This window comes from Theobroma cacao, chromosome 8 (assembly GCF_053813885.1).
Source record: "Theobroma cacao isolate CCN51 chromosome 8, ASM5381388v1, whole genome shotgun sequence".
Taxonomy (NCBI): domain Eukaryota; kingdom Viridiplantae; phylum Streptophyta; class Magnoliopsida; order Malvales; family Malvaceae; genus Theobroma; species Theobroma cacao.
In genome coordinates, this window is record NC_142646.1 from 16,283,171 (window position 1) to 16,307,656 (window position 24,486).

Genomic DNA, 24,486 nt, shown 5'->3' on the forward strand with positions numbered 1-24,486 from the left:
TTCTGAATGAATGCTTTTTGCATCACGTTTCTCGAGGTAAACATTCAATTATAATCTGTTTTAACCAAAAATGTAAAAAAAATGCAACTTAAAATCAATTATGAGATTATATAACCATTTAAAGGGAGAAACAAAGCTTTTGAAGGCATAAGTGACTATAAAAGAAGTTTTCTTCTCAATGAATGGCTTTCGCTTCAAGATTCTCGAGGTAAACATTCAATTATAATCTGTTTTAACCAAAAATGTAAAAAAATTCAACTTAAAATCAATTATGAGATTATATATCCATTTAAAGGCAGAAACAAAGCTTTTGAAGGCATAAGTGACTATAAAAGAAGTTTTTTCTCAATGAATGGTTTTTGCATCACGTTTCTCGAGGTAAACTTTCAATTATAATCTGTTTTAACCAAAAATGTAAAAAAAATCAACTTAAAATCAATTATGAGATTATATAACCATTTAAAGGGAGAAACAAAGCTTTTGAAGGCATAAGTGACTATAAAAGAAGTTTTCTTCTCAATGATTGGTTTTTGCATCACGTTTCTCGAGGTAAACATTAAATTATAATCTGTTTTAACCATAAATATAAAAAAATTCAACTTAAAATCTATTATGAGATTATATAACCATTTAAAGGGAGAAACAAAGCTTTTGAAGGCATAAGTGACTATAAAAGAAGTTTTCTTCTCAATGAATGGTTTTTGCATCACGTTTCTCGAGGTATACATTCAATTATAATCTGTTTTAACCAAAAATGTAAAAAAAAAGCAACTTAAAATCGATTATGAGATTATATAACCATTTAAAGGGAGAAACAAAGCTTTTGAAGGCATAAGTGACTATAAAAGAAGTTTTCTTCTCAATGAATGGTTTTTGCATCACGTTTCTCAAGGTAAACATTCAATTATAATCTGTTTTAACCAAAAATGTAAAAAAAACGCAACTTAAAATCTATTATGAGATTATATAACCATTTAAAGGGAGAAACAAAGCTTTTGAAGGCATAAGTGACTATAAAAGAAGTTTTCTTCTCAATGATTGGTTTTTGCATCACGTTTCTCGAGGTAAACATTAAATTATAATCTGTTTTAACCATAAATATAAAAAAATTCAACTTAAAATCTATTATGAGATTATATAACCATTTAAAGGGAGAAACAAAGATTTTGAAGGCATAAGTGACTATAAAAGAAGTTTTCTTCTCAATGAATGGTTTTTGCATCACGTTTCTCGAGGTAAACATTCAATTATAATCTGTTTTAACCATAAATGTAAAAAAATTCAACTTAAAATCAATTATGAGATTATATAACCATTTAAAGGGAGAAACAAAGCTTTTGAAGGCATAAGTGACTATAAAAGAAGTTTTCTTCTCAATGAATGGTTTTTGCATCACGTTTCTCAAGGTAAACATTCAATTATAATCTGTTTTAACCAAAAATATAAAAAAATTCAACTTAAAATCTATTATGAGATTATATAACCATTTAAAGGGAGAAACAAAGCTTTTGAAGGCATAAGTGACTATAAAAGAAGTCTACTTCTCAATGAATGGTTTTTGCATCACGTTTCTCGAGGTAAACATTGAATTATAATCTGTTTTAACCAAAAATGTAAAACAATTCAACTTAAAATCAATTATGAGATTATATAACCATTTAAAGGGAGAAACAAAGCTTTTGAAGGCATAAGTGACTATAAAAGAAGTTTTCTTCTCAATGAATACTTTTTGCATCACGTTTCTCGAGGTAAACATTAAATTATAATCTGTTTTAACCATAAATATAAAAAAATTCAACTTAAAATCTATTATGAGATTATATAACCATTTAAAGGGAGAAACAAAGCTTTTGAAGGCATAAGTGACTATAAAAGAAGTTTTCTTCTCAATGAATGGTTTTTGCATCACGTTTCTCGAGGTATACATTCAATTATAATCTGTTTTAACCAAAAATGTAAAAAAAAAGCAACTTAAAATCGATTATGAGATTATATAACCATTTAAAGGGAGAAACAAAGCTTTTGAAGGCATAAGTGACTATAAAAGAAGTTTTCTTCTCAATGAATGGTTTTTGCATCACGTTTCTCGAGGTAAACATTCAATTATAATCTGTTTTAACCAAAAATGTAAAAAAAACGCAACTTAAAATCGATTATGAGATTATATAACCATTTAAAGGGAGAAACAAATCTTTTGAAGGCATAAGTGACTATAAAAGAAGGTTTCTTCTCAATGAATGGTTTTTGCATCACGTTTCTCGAGGTAAACATTCAATTATAATCTGTTTTAACCATAAATGTACAAAAATTCAACTTAAAATCTATTATGAGATTATATAACCATTTAAAGGGAGAAACAAAGATTTTGAAGGCATAAGTGACTATAAAAGAAGTTTTCTTCTCAATGAATGGTTTTTGCATCACGTTTATCGAGGTAAACATTCAATTATAATCTGTTTTAACCATAAATGTAAAAAAATTCAACTTAAAATCAATTATGAGATTATATAACCATTTAAAGGGAGAAACAAAGCTTTTGAAGGCATAAGTGACTATAAAAGAAGTTTTCTTCTCAATGAATGGTTTTTGCATCACGTTTCTCAAGGTAAACATTCAATTATAATCTGTTTTAACCAAAAATATAAAAAAATTCAACTTAAAATCTATTATGAGATTATATAACCATTTAAAGGGAGAAACAAAGCTTTTGAAGGCATAATTGACTATAAAAGAAGTTTACTTCTCAATGAATGGTTTTTGCATCACGTTTCTCGAGGTAAACATTCAATTATAATCTGTTTTAACCAAAAATGTAAAACTATTCAACTTAAAATCAATTATGAGATTATATAACCATTTCAAGGGAGAAACAAAGCTTTTGAAGGCATAAGTGACTATAAAAGAAGTTTTCTTCTCAATGAATGGTTTTTGCATCACGTTTCTCGAGGTAAACATTCAATTATAATCTGTTTTAACCAAAAATATAAAAAAATTGAACTTAAAATCTATTTTGAGATTATATAACCATTTAAAGGGAGAAACAAAGCTTTTGAAGGCATAAGTGACTGTAAAAGAAGTTTTCTTCTCAATGAATGCTTTTTGCATCACGTTTCTCGAGGTAAACATTCAATTATAATTTGTTTTAACCAAAAATGTAAAAAAAAATGCAACTTAAAATCAATTATGAGATTATATAACCATTTAAAGGGAGAAACAAAGCTTTTGAAGGCATAAGTGACTATAAAAGAAGTTTTCTTCTCAATGAATGGCTTTCGCTTCAAGATTCTCGAGGTAAACATTCAATTATAATCTGTTTTAACCAAAAATGTAAAAAAATTCAACTTAAAATCAATTATGAGATTATATATCCATTTAAAGGCAGAAACAAAGCTTTTGAAGGCATAAGTGACTATAAAAGAAGTTTTCTTCTCAATGAATGGTTTTTGCATCACGTTTCTCGAGGTAAACATTCAATTATAATCTGTTTTAACCAAAAATGTAAAAAAATTCAACTTAAAATCAATTATGAGATTATATAACCATTTAAAGGGAGAAACAAAGCTTTTGAAGGCATAAGTGACTATAAAAGAAGTTTTCTTCTCAATGATTGGTTTTTGCATCACGTTTCTCGAGGTAAACATTAAATTATAATCTGTTTTAACCATAAATATAAAAAAATTCAACTTAAAATCTATTATGAGATTATATAACCATTTAAAGGGAGAAACAAAGCTTTTGAAGGCATAAGTGACTATAAAAGAAGTTTTCTTCTCAATGAATGCTTTTTGCATCACGTTTCTCGAGGTAAACATTCAATTGTAATCTGTTTTAACCAAAAATATAAAAAAATTGAACTTAAAATCTATTTTGAGATTATATAACCATTTAAAGGGAGAAACAAAGCTTTTGAAGGCATAAGTGACTGTAAAAGAAGTTTTCTTCTCAATGAATGCTTTTTGCATCACGTTTCTCGAGGTAAACATTCAATTATAATTTGTTTTAACCAAAAATGTAAAAAAAAATGCAACTTAAAATCAATTATGAGATTATATAACCATTTAAAGGGAGAAACAAAGCTTTTGAAGGCATAAGTGACTATAAAAGAAGTTTTCTTCTCAATGAATGGCTTTCGCTTCAAGATTCTCGAGGTAAACATTCAATTATAATCTGTTTTAACCAAAAATGTAAAAAAATTCAACTTAAAATCAATTATGAGATTATATATCCATTTAAAGGCAGAAACAAAGCTTTTGAAGGCATAAGTGACTATAAAAGAAGTTTTCTTCTCAATGAATGGTTTTTGCATCACGTTTCTCGAGGTAAACATTCAATTACAATCTGTTTTAACCAAAAATGTAAAAAAATTCAACTTAAAATCAATTATGAGATTATATAACCATTTAAAGGGAGAAACAAAGCTTTTGAAGGCATAAGTGACTATAAAAGAAGTTTTCTTCTCAATGAATGGTTTTTGCATCACGTTTCTCGAGGTAAACATTCAATTACAATCTGTTTTAACCAAAAATGTAAAAAAATTCAACTTAAAATCAATTATGAGATTATATAACCATTTAAAGGGAGAAACAAAGCTTTTGAAGGCATAAGTGACTATAAAAGAAGTTTTCTTCTCAATGAATGGTTTTTGCATCACGTTTCTCAAGGTAAACATTCAATTATAATCTGTTTTAACCAAAAATGTAAAAAAAACGCAACTTAAAATCTATTATGAGATTATATAACCATTTAAAGGGAGAAACAAAGCTTTTGAAGGCATAAGTGACTATAAAAGAAGTTTTCTTCTCAATGATTGGTTTTTGCATCACGTTTCTCGAGGTAAACATTAAATTATAATCTGTTTTAACCATAAATATAAAAAAATTCAACTTAAAATCTATTATGAGATTATATAACCATTTAAAGGGAGAAACAAAGATTTTGAAGGCATAAGTGACTATAAAAGAAGTTTTCTTCTCAATGAATGGTTTTTGCATCACGTTTCTCGAGGTAAACATTCAATTATAATCTGTTTTAACCATAAATGTAAAAAAATTCAACTTAAAATCAATTATGAGATTATATAACCATTTAAAGGGAGAAACAAAGCTTTTGAAGGCATAAGTGACTATAAAAGAAGTTTTCTTCTCAATGAATGGTTTTTGCATCACGTTTCTCAAGGTAAACATTCAATTATAATCTGTTTTAACCAAAAATATAAAAAAATTCAACTTAAAATCTATTATGAGATTATATAACCATTTAAAGGGAGAAACAAAGCTTTTGAAGGCATAAGTGACTATAAAAGAAGTCTACTTCTCAATGAATGGTTTTTGCATCACGTTTCTCGAGGTAAACATTGAATTATAATCTGTTTTAACCAAAAATGTAAAACAATTCAACTTAAAATCAATTATGAGATTATATAACCATTTAAAGGGAGAAACAAAGCTTTTGAAGGCATAAGTGACTATAAAAGAAGTTTTCTTCTCAATGAATACTTTTTGCATCACGTTTCTCGAGGTAAACATTAAATTATAATCTGTTTTAACCATAAATATAAAAAAATTCAACTTAAAATCTATTATGAGATTATATAACCATTTAAAGGGAGAAACAAAGCTTTTGAAGGCATAAGTGACTATAAAAGAAGTTTTCTTCTCAATGAATGGTTTTTGCATCACGTTTCTCGAGGTATACATTCAATTATAATCTGTTTTAACCAAAAATGTAAAAAAAAAGCAACTTAAAATCGATTATGAGATTATATAACCATTTAAAGGGAGAAACAAAGCTTTTGAAGGCATAAGTGACTATAAAAGAAGTTTTCTTCTCAATGAATGGTTTTTGCATCACGTTTCTCGAGGTAAACATTCAATTATAATCTGTTTTAACCAAAAATGTAAAAAAAACGCAACTTAAAATCGATTATGAGATTATATAACCATTTAAAGGGAGAAACAAATCTTTTGAAGGCATAAGTGACTATAAAAGAAGGTTTCTTCTCAATGAATGGTTTTTGCATCACGTTTCTCGAGGTAAACATTCAATTATAATCTGTTTTAACCATAAATGTACAAAAATTCAACTTAAAATCTATTATGAGATTATATAACCATTTAAAGGGAGAAACAAAGATTTTGAAGGCATAAGTGACTATAAAAGAAGTTTTCTTCTCAATGAATGGTTTTTGCATCACGTTTATCGAGGTAAACATTCAATTATAATCTGTTTTAACCATAAATGTAAAAAAATTCAACTTAAAATCAATTATGAGATTATATAACCATTTAAAGGGAGAAACAAAGCTTTTGAAGGCATAAGTGACTATAAAAGAAGTTTTCTTCTCAATGAATGGTTTTTGCATCACGTTTCTCAAGGTAAACATTCAATTATAATCTGTTTTAACCAAAAATATAAAAAAATTCAACTTAAAATCTATTATGAGATTATATAACCATTTAAAGGGAGAAACAAAGCTTTTGAAGGCATAATTGACTATAAAAGAAGTTTACTTCTCAATGAATGGTTTTTGCATCACGTTTCTCGAGGTAAACATTCAATTATAATCTGTTTTAACCAAAAATGTAAAACTATTCAACTTAAAATCAATTATGAGATTATATAACCATTTCAAGGGAGAAACAAAGCTTTTGAAGGCATAAGTGACTATAAAAGAAGTTTTCTTCTCAATGAATGGTTTTTGCATCACGTTTCTCGAGGTAAACATTCAATTATAATCTGTTTTAACCAAAAATATAAAAAAATTGAACTTAAAATCTATTTTGAGATTATATAACCATTTAAAGGGAGAAACAAAGCTTTTGAAGGCATAAGTGACTGTAAAAGAAGTTTTCTTCTCAATGAATGCTTTTTGCATCACGTTTCTCGAGGTAAACATTCAATTATAATTTGTTTTAACCAAAAATGTAAAAAAAAATGCAACTTAAAATCAATTATGAGATTATATAACCATTTAAAGGGAGAAACAAAGCTTTTGAAGGCATAAGTGACTATAAAAGAAGTTTTCTTCTCAATGAATGGCTTTCGCTTCAAGATTCTCGAGGTAAACATTCAATTATAATCTGTTTTAACCAAAAATGTAAAAAAATTCAACTTAAAATCAATTATGAGATTATATATCCATTTAAAGGCAGAAACAAAGCTTTTGAAGGCATAAGTGACTATAAAAGAAGTTTTCTTCTCAATGAATGGTTTTTGCATCACGTTTCTCGAGGTAAACATTCAATTATAATCTGTTTTAACCAAAAATGTAAAAAAATTCAACTTAAAATCAATTATGAGATTATATAACCATTTAAAGGGAGAAACAAAGCTTTTGAAGGCATAAGTGACTATAAAAGAAGTTTTCTTCTCAATGATTGGTTTTTGCATCACGTTTCTCGAGGTAAACATTAAATTATAATCTGTTTTAACCATAAATATAAAAAAATTCAACTTAAAATCTATTATGAGATTATATAACCATTTAAAGGGAGAAACAAAGCTTTTGAAGGCATAAGTGACTATAAAAGAAGTTTTCTTCTCAATGAATGCTTTTTGCATCACGTTTCTCGAGGTAAACATTCAATTGTAATCTGTTTTAACCAAAAATATAAAAAAATTGAACTTAAAATCTATTTTGAGATTATATAACCATTTAAAGGGAGAAACAAAGCTTTTGAAGGCATAAGTGACTGTAAAAGAAGTTTTCTTCTCAATGAATGCTTTTTGCATCACGTTTCTCGAGGTAAACATTCAATTATAATTTGTTTTAACCAAAAATGTAAAAAAAAATGCAACTTAAAATCAATTATGAGATTATATAACCATTTAAAGGGAGAAACAAAGCTTTTGAAGGCATAAGTGACTATAAAAGAAGTTTTCTTCTCAATGAATGGCTTTCGCTTCAAGATTCTCGAGGTAAACATTCAATTATAATCTGTTTTAACCAAAAATGTAAAAAAATTCAACTTAAAATCAATTATGAGATTATATATCCATTTAAAGGCAGAAACAAAGCTTTTGAAGGCATAAGTGACTATAAAAGAAGTTTTCTTCTCAATGAATGGTTTTTGCATCACGTTTCTCGAGGTAAACATTCAATTACAATCTGTTTTAACCAAAAATGTAAAAAAATTCAACTTAAAATCAATTATGAGATTATATAACCATTTAAAGGGAGAAACAAAGCTTTTGAAGGCATAAGTGACTATAAAAGAAGTTTTCTTCTCAATGATTGGTTTTTGCATCACGTTTCTCGAGGTAAACATTAAATTATAATCTGTTTTAACCATAAATATAAAAAAATTCAACTTAAAATCTATTATGAGATTATATAACCATTTAAAGGGAGAAACAAAGCTTTTGAAGGCATAAGTGACTATAAAAGAAGTTTTCTTCTCAATGAATGGTTTTTGCATCACGTTTCTCGAGGTATACATTCAATTATAATCTGTTTTAACCAAAAATGTAAAAAAAAAGCAACTTAAAATCGATTATGAGATTATATAACCATTTAAAGGGAGAAACAAAGCTTTTGAAGGCATAAGTGACTATAAAAGAAGTTTTCTTCTCAATGAATGGTTTTTGCATCACGTTTCTCGAGGTAAACATTCAATTATAATCTGTTTTAACCAAAAATGTAAAAAAAACGCAACTTAAAATCGATTATGAGATTATATAACCATTTAAAGGGAGAAACAACTCTTTTGAAGGCATAAGTGACTATAAAAGAAGGTTTCTTCTCAATGAATGGTTTTTGCATCACGTTTCTCGAGGTAAACATTCAATTATAATCTGTTTTAACCATAAATGTAAAAAAATTCAACTTAAAATCTATTATGAGATTATATAACCATTTAAAGGGAGAAACAAAGATTTTGAAGGCATAAGTGACTATAAAAGAAGTTTTCTTCTCAATGAATGGTTTTTGCATCACGTTTATCGAGGTAAACATTCAATTATAATCTGTTTTAACCATAAATGTAAAAAAATTCAACTTAAAATCAATTATGAGATTATATAACCATTTAAAGGGAGAAACAAAGCTTTTGAAGGCATAAGTGACTATAAAAGAAGTTTTCTTCTCAATGAATGGTTTTTGCATCACGTTTCTCAAGGTAAACATTCAATTATAATCTGTTTTAACCAAAAATATAAAAAAATTCAACTTAAAATCTATTATGAGATTATATAACCATTTAAAGGGAGAAACAAAGCTTTTGAAGGCATAATTGACTATAAAAGAAGTTTACTTCTCAATGAATGGTTTTTGCATCACGTTTCTCGAGGTAAACATTCAATTATAATCTGTTTTAACCAAAAATGTAAAACTATTCAACTTAAAATCAATTATGAGATTATATAACCATTTAAAGGGAGAAACAAAGCTTTTGAAGGCATAAGTGACTATAAAAGAAGTTTTCTTCTCAATGAATGCTTTTTCCATCACGTTTCTCGAGGTAAACATTCAATTATAATCTGTTTTAACCAAAAATGTAAAAAAAACGCAACTTAAAATCAATTATGAGATTATATAACTATTTAAAGGGAAAAACAAAGCTTTTGAAGCCATAAGTGACTATAAAAGAAGTTTTCTTCTCAATGAATGGCTTTCGCTTCAAGATTCTCGAGGTAAACATTCAATTATAATCTGTTTTAACCATAAATGTAAAAAAATTCAACTTAAAATCAATTATGAGATTATATAACCATTTAAAGGGAGAAACAAAGCTTTTGAAGGCATAAGTGACTATAAAAGAAGTTTTCTTCTCAATGAATGGTTTTTGCATCACGTTTCTCAAGGTAAACATTCAATTATAATCTGTTTTAACCAAAAATATAAAAAAATTCAACTTAAAATCTATTATGAGATTATATAACCATTTAAAGGGAGAAACAAAGCTTTTGAAGGCATAAGTGACTATAAAAGAAGTTTTTTTCTCAATGAATGGCTTTCGCTTCAAGATTCTCGAGGTAAACATTCAATTATAATCTGTTTTAACCAAAAATGTAAAAAAATTCAACTTAAAATCAATTATGAGATTATATAACCATTTCAAGGGAGAAACAAAGCTTTTGAAGGCATAAGTGACTATAAAAGAAGTTTTCTTCTCAATGAATACTTTTTGCATCACGTTTCTCGAGGTAAACATTCAATTATAATCTGTTTTAACCAAAAATATAAAAAAATTCAACTTAAAATCTATTATGAGATTATATAACCATTTAAAGGGAGAAACAAAGCTTTTGAAGGCATAAGTGACTATAAAAGAAGTTTTCTTCTCAATGAATGCTTTTTGCATCACGTTTCTCGAGGTAAACATTCAATTATAATCTGTTTTAACCAAAAATATAAAAAAATTCAACTTAAAATCTATTATGAGATTATATAACCATTTAAAGGGAGAAACAAAGCTTTTGAAGGCATAAGTGACTATAAAAGAAGTTTTCTTCTCAATGAATGCTTTTTGCATCACGTTTCTCGAGGTAAACATTCAATTATAATCTGTTTTAACCAAAAATGTAAAAAAAATGCAACTTAAAATCAATTATGAGATTATATAACCATTTAAAGGGAGAAACAAAGCTTTTGAAGGCATAAGTGACTATAAAAGAAGTTTTCTTCTCAATGAATGGCTTTCGCTTCAAGATTCTCGAGGTAAACATTCAATTATAATCTGTTTTAACCAAAAATGTAAAAAAATTCAACTTAAAATCAATTATGAGATTATATAACCATTTAAAGGGATAAACAAAGCTTTTGAAGGCATAAGTGACTATAAAAGAAGTTTTCTTCTCAATGAATGGTTTTTGCATCACGTTTCTCAAGGTAAACATTCAATTATAATCTGTTTTAACCAAAAATATAAAAAAATTCAACTTAAAATCTATTATGAGATTATATAACCATTTAAAGGGAGAAACAAAGCTTTTGAAGGCATAATTGACTATAAAAGAAGTTTACTTCTCAATGAATGGTTTTTGCATCACGTTTCTCGAGGTAAACATTCAATTATAATCTGTTTTAACCAAAAATGTAAAACTATTCAACTTAAAATCAATTATGAGATTATATAACCATTTAAAGGGAGAAACAAAGCTTTTGAAGGCATAAGTGACTATAAAAGAAGTTTTCTTCTCAATGAATGCTTTTTGCATCACGTTTCTCGAGGTAAACATTCAATTATAATCTGTTTTAACCAAAAATGTAAAAAAAACGCAACTTAAAATCAATTATGAGATTATATAACTATTTAAAGGGAAAAACAAAGCTTTTGAAGCCATAAGTGACTATAAAAGAAGTTTTCTTCTCAATGAATGGCTTTCGCTTCAAGATTCTCGAGGTAAACATTCAATTATAATCTGTTTTAACCATAAATGTAAAAAAATTCAACTTAAAATCAATTATGAGATTATATAACCATTTAAAGGGAGAAACAAAGCTTTTGAAGGCATAAGTGACTATAAAAGAAGTTTTCTTCTCAATGAATGGTTTTTGCATCACGTTTCTCAAGGTAAACATTCAATTATAATCTGTTTTAACCAAAAATATAAAAAAATTCAACTTAAAATCTATTATGAGATTATATAACCATTTAAAGGGAGAAACAAAGCTTTTGAAGGCATAAGTGACTATAAAAGAAGTTTTTTTCTCAATGAATGGCTTTCGCTTCAAGATTCTCGAGGTAAACATTCAATTATAATCTGTTTTAACCAAAAATGTAAAAAAATTCAACTTAAAATCAATTATGAGATTATATAACCATTTCAAGGGAGAAACAAAGCTTTTGAAGGCATAAGTGACTATAAAAGAAGTTTTCTTCTCAATGAATACTTTTTGCATCACGTTTCTCGAGGTAAACATTCAATTATAATCTGTTTTAACCAAAAATATAAAAAAATTCAACTTAAAATCTATTATGAGATTATATAACCATTTAAAGGGAGAAACAAAGCTTTTGAAGGCATAAGTGACTATAAAAGAAGTTTTCTTCTCAATGAATGCTTTTTGCATCACGTTTCTCGAGGTAAACATTCAATTATAATCTGTTTTAACCAAAAATATAAAAAAATTCAACTTAAAATCTATTATGAGATTATATAACCATTTAAAGGGAGAAACAAAGCTTTTGAAGGCATAAGTGACTATAAAAGAAGTTTTCTTCTCAATGAATGCTTTTTGCATCACGTTTCTCGAGGTAAACATTCAATTATAATCTGTTTTAACCAAAAATATAAAAAAAATGCAACTTAAAATCAATTATGAGATTATATAACCATTTAAAGGGAGAAACAAAGCTTTTGAAGGCATAAGTGACTATAAAAGAAGTTTTCTTCTCAATGAATGGCTTTCGCTTCAAGATTCTCGAGGTAAACATTCAATTATAATCTGTTTTAACCAAAAATGTAAAAAAATTCAACTTAAAATCAATTATGAGATTATATAACCATTTAAAGGGAGAAACAAAGCTTTTGAAGGCATAAGTGACTATAAAAGAAGTTTTCTTCTCAATGAATACTTTTTGCATCACGTTTCTCGAGGTAAACATTCAATTATAATCTGTTTTAACCAAAAATATAAAAAAATTAAACTTAAAATCAATTATGAGATTATATATCCATTTAAAGGCAGAAACAAAGCTTTTGAAGGCATAAGTGACTATAAAAGAAGTTTTCTTCTCAATGAATGGTTTTTGCATCACGTTTCTCGAGGTAAACATTCAATTATAATCTGTTTTAACCAAAAATGTAAAAAAAATGCAACTTAAAATCAATTATGAGATTATATAACCATTTAAAGGGAGAAACAAAGCTTTTGAAGGCATAAGTGACTATAAAAGAAGTTTTCTTCTCAATGAATGGCTTTCGCTTCAAGATTCTCGAGGTAAACATTCAATTATAATCTGTTTTAACCAAAAATGTAAAAAAATTCAACTTAAAATCAATTATGAGATTATATAACCATTTAAAGGGAGAAACAAAGCTTTTGAAGGCATAAGTGACTATAAAAGAAGTTTTCTTCTCAATGAATGCTTTTTGCATCACGTTTCTCGAGGTAAACATTCAATTATAATCTGTTTTAACCAAAAATGTAAAACTATTCAACTTAAAATCAATTATGAGATTATATAACCATTTAAAGGGAGAAACAAAGCTTTTGAAGGCATAAGTGACTATAAAAGAAGTTTTCTTCTCAATGAATGGCTTTCGCTTCAAGATTCTCGAGGTAAACATTCAATTATAATCTGTTTTAACCAAAAATGTAAAAAAATTCAACTTAAAATCAATTATGAGATTATATAACCATTTAAAGGGAGAAACAAAGCTTTTGAAGGCATAAGTGACTATAAAAGAAGTTTTCTTCTCAATGAATACTTTTTGCATCACGTTTCTCGAGGTAAACATTCAATTATAATCTGTTTTAACCAAAAATATAAAAAAATTCAACTTAAAATCTATTATGAGATTATATAACCATTTAAAGGGAGAAACAAAGCTTTTGAAGGCATAAGTGACTATAAAAGAAGTTTTCTTCTCAATGAATGGTTTTTGCATCACGTTTCTCGAGGTAAACATTCAATTATAATCTGTTTTAACCAAAAATGTAAAAAAAATGCAACTTAAAATCAATTATGAGATTATATAACCATTTAAAGGGAGAAACAAAGCTTTTGAAGGCATAAGTGACTATAAAAGAAGTTTTCTTCTCAATGAATGGCTTTCGCTTCAAGATTCTCGAGGTAAACATTCAATTATAATCTGTTTTAACCAAAAATGTAAAACTATTCAACTTAAAATCAATTATGAGATTATATAACCATTTAAAGGGAGAAACAAAGCTTTTGAAGGCATAAGTGACTATAAAAGAAGTTTTCTTCTCAATGAATGCTTTTTGCATCACGTTTCTCGAGGTAAACATTCAATTATAATCTGTTTTAACCAAAAATGTAAAAAAAATGCAACTTAAAATCAATTATGAGATTATATAACCATTTAAAGGGAGAAACAAAGCTTTTGAAGGCATAAGTGACTATAAAAGAAGTTTTCTTCTCAATGAATGGCTTTCGCTTCAAGATTCTCGAGGTAAACATTCAATTATAATCTGTTTTAACCAAAAATGTAAAAAAATTCAACTTAAAATCAATTATGAGATTATATAACCATTTAAAGGGAGAAATAAAGCTTTTGAAGGCATAAGTGACTATAAAAGAAGTTTTCTTCTCAATGAATACTTTTTGCATCACGTTTCTCGAGGTAAACATTCAATTATAATCTGTTTTAACCAAAAATATAAAAAAATTGAACTTAAAATCTATTATGAGATTATATAACCATTTAAAGGGAGAAACAAAGCTTTTGAAGGCATAAGTGACTGTAAAAGAAGTTTTCTTCTCAATGAATGCTTTTTGCATCACGTTTCTCGAGGTAAACATTCAATTATAATCTGTTTTAACCAAAAATGTAAAAAAAATGCAACTTAAAATCAATTATGAGATTATATAACCATTTAAAGGGAGAAACAAAGCTTTTGAAGGCATAAGTGACTATAAAAGAAGTTTTCTTCTCAATGAATGGCTTTCGCTTCAAGATTCTCGAGGTAAACATTCAATTATAATCTGTTTTAACCAAAAATGTAAAAAAATTCAACTTAAAATCAATTATGAGATTATATAACCATTTAAAGGGAGAAACAAAGCTTTTGAAGGCATAAGTGACTATAAAAGAAGTTTTCTTCTCAATGAATGCTTTTTGCATCACGTTTCTCGAGGTAAACATTCAATTATAATCTGTTTTAACCAAAAATGTAAAAAAAATGCAACTTAAAATCAATTATGAGATTATATAACCATTTAAAGGGAGAAACAAAGCTTTTGAAGGCATAAGTGACTATAAAAGAAGTTTTCTTCTCAATGAATGGCTTTCGCTTCAAGATTCTCGAGGTAAACATTCAATTATAATCTGTTTTAACCAAAAATGTAAAAAAATTCAACTTAAAATCAATTATGAGATTATATAACCATTTAAAGGGAGAAACAAAGCTTTTGAAGGCATAAGTGACTATAAAAGAAGTTTTCTTCTCAATGAATACTTTTTGCATCACGTTTCTCGAGGTAAACATTCAATTATAATCTGTTTTAACCAAAAATATAAAAAAATTCAACTTAAAATCTATTATGAGATTATATAACCATTTAAAGGGAGAAACAAAGCTTTTGAAGGCATAAGTGACTGTAAAAGAAGTTTTCTTCTCAATGAATGCTTTTTGCATCACGTTTCTCGAGGTAAACATTCAATTATAATCTGTTTTAACCAAAAATGTAAAAAAAATGCAACTTAAAATCAATTATGAGATTATATAACCATTTAAAGGGAGAAACAAAGCTTTTGAAGGCATAAGTGACTATAAAAGAAGTTTTCTTCTCAATGAATGGCTTTCGCTTCAAGATTCTCGAGGTAAACATTCAATTATAATCTGTTTTAACCAAAAATGTAAAAAAATTCAACTTAAAATCAATTATGAGATTATATAACCATTTAAAGGGAGAAACAAAGCTTTTGAAGGCATAAGTGACTATAAAAGAAGTTTTCTTCTCAATGAATACTTTTTGCATCACGTTTCTCGAGGTAAACATTCAATTATAATCTGTTTTAACCAAAAATATAAAAAAATTCAACTTAAAATCTATTATGAGATTATATAACCATTTAAAGGGAGAAACAAAGCTTTTGAAGGCATAAGTGACTATAAAAGAAGTTTTCTTCTCAATGAATGCTTTTTGCATCACGTTTCTCGAGGTAAACATTCAATTATAATCTGTTTTAACCAAAAATGTAAACAAAATGCAACTTAAAATCAATTATGAGATTATATAACCATTTAAAGGGAGAAACAAAGCTTTTGAAGGCATAAGTGACTATAAAAGAAGTTTTCTTCTCAATGAATGGCTTTCGCTTCAAGATTCTCGAGGTAAACATTCAATTATAATCTGTTTTAACCAAAAATGTAAAAAAATTCAACTTAAAATCAATTATGAGATTATATAACCATTTAAAGGGAGAAACAAAGCTTTTGAAGGCATAAGTGACTATAAAAGAAGTTTTCTTCTCAATGATTGGTTTTTGCATCACGTTTCTCGAGGTAAACATTAAATTATAATCTGTTTTAATCATAAATATAAAAAAATTCAACTTAAAATCTATTATGAGATTATATAACCATTTAAAGGGAGAAACAAAGCTTTTGAAGGCATAAGTGACTATAAAAGAAGTTTTCTTCTCAATGAATGGTTTTTGCATCACGTTTCTCGAGGTATAAATTCAATTATAATCTGTTTTAACCAAAAATTTAAAAAAAAAGCAACTTAAAATCGATTATGAGATTATATAACCATTTAAAGGGAGAAACAAAGTTTTTGAAGGCATAAGTGACTATAAAAGAAGTTTTCTTCTCAATGAATGGTTTTTGCATCACGGTTCTCGAGGTAAACATTCAATTATAATCTGTTTTAACCAAAAATGTAAAAAAAACGCAACTTAAAATCGATTATGAGATTATATAACCATTTAAAGGGAGAAACAAATCTTTTGAAGGCATAAGTGACTATAAAAGAAGGTTTCTTCTCAATGAATGGTTTTCTCATCACGTTTCTCGAGGTAAACATTCAATTATAATCTGTTTTAACAAAAAATGTAAAAAAAACGCAACTTAAAATCAATTATGAGATTATATAACTTCTTAAAGGGAGAAACAAAGCTTTTGAAGGCATAAGTGACTATAAAAGAAGTTTTCTTCTCAATGAATGCTTTTTGCATCACGTTTCTCGAGGTAAACATTCAATTATAATCTGTTTTAACCAAAAATGTAAAAAAAATGCAACTTAAAATCAATTATGAGATTATATAACCATTTAAAGGGAGAAACAAAGCTTTTGAAGGCATAAGTGACTATAAAAGAAGTTTTCTTCTCAATGAATGGCTTTCGCTTCAAGATTCTCGAGGTAAACATTCAATTATAATCTGTTTTAACCAAAAATGTAAAAAAATTCAACTTAAAATCAATTATGAGATTATATAACCATTTAAAGGGAGAAATAAAGCTTTTGAAGGCATAAGTGACTATAAAAGAAGTTTTCTTCTCAATGAATACTTTTTGCATCACGTTTCTCGAGGTAAACATTCAATTATAATCTGTTTTAACCAAAAATATAAAAAAATTGAACTTAAAATCTATTATGAGATTATATAACCATTTAAAGGGAGAAACAAAGCTTTTGAAGGCATAAGTGACTGTAAAAGAAGTTTTCTTCTCAATGAATGCTTTTTGCATCACGTTTCTCGAGGTAAACATTCAATTATAATCTGTTTTAACCAAAAATGTAAAAAAAATGCAACTTAAAATCAATTATGAGATTATATAACCATTTAAAGGGAGAAACAAAGCTTTTGAAGGCATAAGTGACTATAAAAGAAGTTTTCTTCTCAATGAATGGCTTTCGCTTCAAGATTCTCGAGGTAAACATTCAATTATAATCTGTTTTAACCAAAAATGTAAAAAAATTCAACTTAAAATCAATTATGAGATTATATAACCATTTAAAGGGAGAAACAAAGCTTTTGAAGGCATAAGTGACTATAAAAGAAGTTTTCTTCTCAATGAATGCTTTTTGCATCACGTTTCTCGAGGTAAACATTCAATTATAATCTGTTTTAACCAAAAATGTAAAAAAAATGCAACTTAAAATCAATTATGAGATTATATAACCATTTAAAGGGAGAAACAAAGCTTTTGAAGGCATAAGTGACTATAAAAGAAGTTTTCTTCTCAATGAATGGCTTTCGCTTCAAGATTCTCGAGGTAAACATTCAATTATAATCTGTTTTAACCAAAAATGTAAAAAAATTCAACTTAAAATCAATTATGAGATTATATAACCATTTAAAGGGAGAAACAAAGCTTTTGAAGGCATAAGTGACTATAAAAGAAGTTTTCTTCTCAATGAATACTTTTTGCATCACGTTTCTCGAGGTAAACATTCAATTATAATCTGTTTTAACCAAAAATATAAAAAAATTCAACTTAAAATCTATTATGAGATTATATAACCATTTAAAGGGAGAAACAAAGCTTTTGAAGGCATAAGTGACTGTAAAAGAAGTTTTCTTCTCAATGAATGCTTTTTGCATCACGTTTCTCGAGGTAAACATTCAATTATAATCTGTTTTAACCAAAAATGTAAAAAAAATGCAACTTAAAATCAATTATGAGATTATATAACCATTTAAAGGGAGAAACAAAGCTTTTGAAGGCATAAGTGACTATAAAAGAAGTTTTCTTCTCAATGAATGGCTTTCGCTTCAAGATTCTCGAGGTAAACATTCAATTATAATCTGTTTTAACCAAAAATGTAAAAAAATTCAACTTAAAATCAATTATGAGATTATATAACCATTTAAAGGGAGAAACAAAGCTTTTGAAGGCATAAGTGACTATAAAAGAAGTTTTCTTCTCAATGAATACTTTTTGCATCACGTTTCTCGAGGTAAACATTCAATTATAATCTGTTTTAACCAAAAATATAAAAAAATTCAACTTAAAATCTATTATGAGATTATATAACCATTTAAAGGGAGAAACAAAGCTTTTGAAGGCATAAGTGACTATAAAAGAAGTTTTCTTCTCAATGAATGCTTTTTGCATCACGTTTCTCGAGGTAAACATTCAATTATAATCTGTTTTAACCAAAAATGTAAACAAAATGCAACTTAAAATCAATTATGAGATTATATAACCATTTAAAGGGAGAAACAAAGCTTTTGAAGGCATAAGTGACTATAAAAGAAGTTTTCTTCTCAATGAATGGCTTTCGCTTCAAGATTCTCGAGGTAAACATTCAATTATAATCTGTTTTAACCAAAAATGTAAAAAAATTCAACTTAAAATCAATTATGAGATTATATAACCATTTAAAGGGAGAAACAAAGCTTTTGAAGGCATAAGTGACTATAAAAGAAGTTTTCTTCTCAATGATTGGTTTTTGCATCACGTTTCTCGAGGTAAACATTAAATTATAATCTGTTTTAATCATAAATATAAAAAAATTCAACTTAAAATCTATTATGAGATTATATAACCATTTAAAGGGAGAAACAAAGCTTTTGAAGGCATAAGTGACTATAAAAGAAGTTTTCTTCTCAATGAATGGTTTTTGCATCACGTTTCTCGAGGTATAAATTCAATTATAATCTGTTTTAACCAAAAATTTAAAAAAAAAGCAACTTAAAATCGATTATGAGATTATATAACCATTTAAAGGGAGAAACAAAGTTTTTGAAGGCATAAGTGACTATAAAAGAAGTTTTCTTCTCAATGAATGGTTTTTGCATCACGGTTCTCGAGGTAAACATTCAATTATAATCTGTTTTAACCAAAAATGTAAAAAAAACGCAACTTAAAATCGATTATGAGATTATATAACCATTTAAAGGGAGAAACAAATCTTTTGAAGGAATAAGTGACTATAAAAGAAGGTTTCTTCTCAATGAATGGTTTTTTCATCACGTTTCTCGAGGTAAACATTCAATTATAATCTGTTTTAACCAAAAATGTAAAACTATTCAACTTAAAATCAATTATGAGATTATATAACCATTTAAAGGGAGAAACAAAGCTTTTGAAGGCATAAGTGACTATAAAAGAAGTTTTCTTCTCAATGAATGCTTTTTGCATCACGTTTCTCGAGGTAAACATTCAATTATAATCTGTTTTAACCAAAAATGTAAAAAAAACGCAACTTAAAATCAATTATGAGATTATATAACTATTTAAAGGGAAAAACAAAGCTTTTGAAGCCATAAGTGACTATAAAAGAAGTTTTCTTCTCAATGAATGGCTTTCGCTTCAAGATTCTCGAGGTAAACATTCAATTATAATCTGTTTTAACCAAAAATGTAAAAAAATTCAACTTAAAATCAATTATGAGATTATATAACCATTTAAAGGGAGAAACAAAGCTTTTGAAGGCATAAGTGACTATAAAAGAAGTTTTCTTCTCAATGAATGGTTTTTGCATCACGTTTCTCAAGGTAAACATTCAATTATAATCTGTTTTAACCAAAAATATAAAAAAATTCAACTGAAAATCTATTATGAGATTATATAACCATTTAAACGGAGAAACAAAGCTTTTGAAGGCATAAGTGACTATAAAAGAAGTTTTCTTCTCAATGAATGGCTTTCGCTTCAAGATTCTCGAGGTAAACATTCAATTATAATCTGTTTTAACCAAAAATGTAAAAAAATTCAACTTAAAATCAATTATGACATTATATAACCATTTAAAGGGAGAAACAAAGCTTTTGAAGGCATAAGTGACTATAAAAGAAGTTTTCTTCTCAATGAATACTTTTTGCATCACGTTTCTCGAGGTAAACATTCAATTATAATCTGTTTTAACCAAAAATATAAAAAAATTCAACTTAAAATCTATTATGAGATTATATAACCATTTAAAGGGAGAAACAAAGCTTTTGAAGGCATAAGTGACTATAAAAGAAGTTTTCTTCTCAATGAATGCTTTTTGCATCACGTTTCTCGAGGTAAACATTCAATTATAATCTGTTTTAACCAAAAATATAAAAAAATTCAACTTAAAATCTATTATGAGATTATATAACCATTTAAAGGGAGAAACAAAGCTTTTGAAGGCATAAGTGACTATAAAAGAAGTTTTCTTCTCAATGAATGCTTTTTGCATCACGTTTCTCGAGGTAAACATTCAATTATAATCTGTTTTAACCAAAAATGTAAAAAAAATGCAACTTAAAATCAATTATGAGATTATATAACCATTTAAAGGGAGAAACAAAGCTTTTGAAGGCATAAGTGACTATAAAAGAAGTTTTCTTCTCAATGAATGGCTTTCGCTTCAAGATTCTCGAGGTAAACATTCAATTATAATCTGTTTTAACCAAAAATGTAAAAAAATTCAACTTAAAATCAATTATGAGATTATATAACCATTTAAAGGGAGAAACAAAGCTTTTGAAGGCATAAGTGACTATAAAAGAAGTTTTCTTCTCAATGAATACTTTTTGCATCACGTTTCTCGAGGTAAACATTCAATTATAATCTGTTTTAAGCAAAAATATAAAAAAATTGAACTTAAAATCTATTATGAGATTATATAACCATTTAAAGGGAGAAACAAAGCTTTTGAAGGCATAAGTGACTGTAAAAGAAGTTTTCTTCTAAATGAATGCTTTTTGCATCACGTTTCTCGAGGTAAACATTAAAGTATAATCTGTTTTAACCAAAAATGTAAAAAAAATGCAACTTAAAATCAATTATGAGATTATATAACCATTTAAAGGGAGAAACAAAGCTTTTGAAGGCATAAGTGACTATAAAAGAAGTTTTCTTCTCAATGAATGGCTTTCGCTTCAAGATTCTCGAGGTAAACATTCAATTATAATCTGTTTTAACCAAAAATGTAAAAAAATTCAACTTAAAATCAATTATGAGATTATATATCCATTTAAAGGCAGAAACAAAGCTTTTGAAGGCATAAGTGACTATAAAAGAAGTTTTCTTCTCAATGAATGGTTTTTGCATCACGTTTCTCGAGGTAAACATTCAATTATAATCTGTTTTAACCAAAAATGTAAAAAAATTCAACTTAAAATCAATTATGAGATTATATAACCATTTAAAGGGAGAAACAAAGCTTTTGAAGGCATAAGTGACTATAAAAGAAGTTTTCTTCTCAATGATTGGTTTTTGCATCACGTTTCTCGAGGTAAACATTAAATTATAATCTGTTTTAACCATAAATATAAAAAAATTCAACTTAAAATCTATTATGAGATTATATAACCATTTAAAGGGAGAAACAAAGCTTTTGAAGGCATAAGTGACTATAAAAGAAGTTTTCTTCTCAATGAATGGCTTTCGCTTCAAGATTCTCGAGGTAAACATTCAATTATAATCTGTTTTAACCAAAAATGTAAAAAAATTCAACTTAAAATCAATTATGAGATTATATAACCATTTAAAGGGAGAAACAAAGCTTTTGAAGGCATAAGTGACTATAAAAGAAGTTTTCTTCTCAATGAATACTTTTTGCATCACGTTTCTCAAGGTAAACATTCAATTATAATCTGTTTTAACCAAAAATATAAAAAAATTCAACTTAAAATCTATTATGAGATTATATAACCATTTAAAGGGAGAAACAAAGCTTTTGAAGGCATAAGTGACTGTAAAAGAAGTTTTCTTCTCAATGAATGCTTTTTGCATCACGTTTCTCGAGGTAAACATTCAATTATAATCTGTTTTAACCAAAAATGTAAAAAAAATGCAACTTAAAATCAATTATGAGATTATATAACCATTTAAAGGGAGAAACAAAGCTTTTGAAGGCATAAGTGACTATAAAAGAAGTTTTCTTCTCAATGAATGGCTTTCGCTTCAAGATTCTTGAGGTAAACATTCAATTATAATCTGTTTTAACCAAAAATGTAAAAAAATTCAACTTAAAATCAATTATGAGATTATATATCCATTTAAAGGCAGAAACAAAGCTTTTGAAGGCATAAGTGACTATAAAAGAAGTTTTTTCTCAATGAATGGTTTTTGCATCACGTTTCTCGAGGTAAACATTCAATTATAATCTGTTTTAACCAAAAATGTAAAAAAAATCAACTTAAAATCAATTATGAGATTATATAACCATTTAAAGGGAGAAACAAAGCTTTTGAAGGCATAAGTGACTATAAAAGAAGTTTTCTTCTCAATGATTGGTTTTTGCATCACGTTTCTCGAGGTAAACATTAAATTATAATCTGTTTTAACCATAAATATAAAAAAATTCAACTTAAAATCTATTATGAGATTATATAACCATTTAAAGGGAGAAACAAAGCTTTTGAAGGCATAAGTGACTATAAAAGAAGTTTTCTTCTCAATGAATGGTTTTTGCATCACGTTTCTCGAGGTATACATTCAATTATAATCTGTTTTAACCAAAAATGTAAAAAAAAAGCAACTTAAAATCGATTATGAGATTATATAACAATTTAAAGGGAGAAACAAAGCTTTTGAAGGCATAAGTGACTATAAAAGAAGTTTTCTTCTCAATGAATGGTTTTTGCATCATGTTTCTCGAGGTAAACATTCAATTATAATATGTTTTAACCAAAAATGTAAAAAAAACGCAACTTAAAATCGATTATGAGATTATATAACCATTTAAAGGGAGAAACAAATCTTTTGAAGGCATAAGTGACTATAAAAGAAGGTTTATTCTCAATGAATGGTTTTTGCATCACGTTTCTCGAGGTAAACATTCAATTATAATCTGTTTTAACCATAAATGTAAAAAAATTCAACTTAAAATCTATTATGAGATTATATAACCATTTAAAGGGAGAAACAAAGATTTTGAAGGCATAAGTGACTATAAAAGAAGTTTTCTTCTCAATGAATGGTTTTTGCATCACGTTTCTCGAGGTAAACATTCAATTATAATCTGTTTTAACCATAAATGTAAAAAAATTCAACTTAAAATCAATTATGAGATTATATAACCATTTAAAGGGAGAAACAAAGCTTTTGAAGGCATAAGTGACTATAAAAGAAGTTTTCTTCTCAATGAATGGTTTTTGCATCACGTTTCTCAAGGTAAACATTCAATTATAATCTGTTTTAACCAAAAATATAAAAAAATTCAACTTAAAATCTATTATGAGATTATATAACCATTTAAAGGGAGAAACAAAGCTTTTGAAGGCATAATTGACTATAAAAGAAGTTTTCTTCTCAATGAATGGTTTTTGCATCACGTTTCTCGAGGTAAACATTCAATTATAATCTGTTTTAACCAAAAATGTAAAACAATTCAACTTAAAATCAATTATGAGATTATATAACCATTTAAAGGGAGAAACAAAGCTTTTGAAGGCATAAGTGACTATAAAAGAAGTTTTCTTCTCAATGAATGCTTTTTGCATCACGTTTCTTGAGGTAAACATTCAATTATAATCTGTTTTAACCAAAAATGTAAAAAAAACGTAACTTAAAATCAATTATGAGATTATATAACTATTTAAAGGGAAAAACAAAGCTTTTGAAGGCATAAGTGACTATAAAAGAAGTTTTCTTCTCAATGAATGGCTTTTGCTTCAAGATTCTCGAGGTAAACATTCAATTATAATCTGTTTTAACCAAAAATGTAAAAAAATTCAACTTAAAATCAATTATGAGATTATATAACCATTTAAAGGGAGAAACAAAGCTTTTGAAGGCATAAGTGACTATAAAAGAAGTTTTCTTCTCAATGAATGGTTTTTGCATCACGTTTCTCGAGGTAAACATTAAATTATAATCTGTTTTAATCATAAATATAAAAAAATTCAACTTAAAATCTATTATGAGATTATATAACCATTTAAAGGGAGAAACAAAGCTTTTGAAGGCATAAGTGACTATAA